The 1,421-nt window shown below is 41.7% G+C and overlaps 1 pseudogene; it reads right to left on the reverse strand.

Annotated features, from left to right (window-relative positions):
- Positions 1-1,051: 1,051 nt before the first annotated feature.
- LOC145405139 (5S ribosomal RNA) lies at positions 1,052-1,171 on the reverse strand (annotated as a pseudogene).
- Between the last annotated feature and the right edge of the window lie 250 nt (positions 1,172-1,421).

Here is a 1,421-nt window from a genome sequence, read left to right on the forward strand (position 1 = left end):
GCTTTCAGCAAATTCTAAGTCGCCTCCACTTTTATGATGCTGATGATCCTGCAAATGCGAATGACACAGATAAGATGAGGCGAATTAGGTTGGTTTTTGATCATCTGAGGCAAACATTCCATTTCTCATTTTATCCCTATAAAGACCTCGTCAAAGACGAGAGTCTTGTGTTGCGGAGAGGCAACATTTCATTTCGGCAGTACATACCCAGCAAAAGGCACCGTTTTGGGATCAAGATCTTTGTTATGTGTGACTGTAGGACTGGTTATATGCAAGATATAGTCTTGTACACCGGTTCACAGACAGGCATAATAGAAGATCGGAGTATTGGACTGTCTGGAGCAGTGGTAAAGACAATGACAGAAGACTACCTTCATCGCGGTCACGTCCTTTACCTGGACAACTGGTGTCATGTAGTGACAGGAGAGGTAAAGAATAGTATGGGACTATTTTTATTTCTCTTGGAAATATTAACAAGTCTCCCACACGGAACGAGTATAAGTCCCGGGTAGCTACCTCCCTGTCTCGCTATCTGTCTCTCAAATTGCCAAGCCCTTCTCCCGTCACCTGTCTCCTCTGAGGCCTGTCTACTTCTCTCTTGCCTCTTCTGTGGCTAATCTCCGTCTGGGCTCTCTTTCCTAAATTCTGGTGTAGCAGGGGTGTGTCACGTGTGTTCCTCGTGGATGGAAAGTTCACGCAGCCTGTGTGTAAGCATGTGTGTATGTGTGAATATGGCCATTAGACGCTGTCTCAAGCATTCCTTGCGTCAGAGTGTGTAAGTATGTTTAGCACTGCTCGATTCTCGCAGACACAACACCTCTCATCATCTGACTCCCTGCTTCTATCTATCTATTTATCTATCTATCTATATAATATGTAGTTCTACATACTGCTCGGCCGCGCAAAAATGGCGTACCATCGACATTTAATAGTTTCATTCATTCATTCATTGCCAGACGCCATGTATCCCAGACGGGGTGGCCAAGGGCTTAGAGTTAATTGTTTTACAGGGAGGGGCACTAATCCTCCACCAACCCCACTTGACGTAGGGATGCCAACAGCATCTGGTGTTCCCAGGCGGTCACCCATCCAAGTACTAACCAGACCCAACGTTGCTTAACTTCGCTGATCGAACGGGAAGCGGTGTACTCAATGTGGTATACATTTAATAGTCATAACATATTAATACATATTATATATACATTATAATGAACTTATAAGCTAATTAAGTGAAATACATAATATTGTAAAGTAACATAATTGTATGAATATTGTATACATATAATATTCATAGTAAATAGTGATTATTCAGTGATATTACATTTTAAACAAGTTGTATACATATTTGAATAAATGCAATGGTTGTTGTATAACGCTTTATAAGACGTGCATGTACAACAGACGTACGCATATAATTGTGC

This window comes from Coenobita brevimanus, chromosome 65, assembly GCF_032717465.1.
Source record: "Coenobita brevimanus isolate Jiangsu-jjx chromosome 65, ASM3271746v2, whole genome shotgun sequence".
Lineage (NCBI taxonomy): Eukaryota > Metazoa > Arthropoda > Malacostraca > Decapoda > Coenobitidae > Coenobita > Coenobita brevimanus.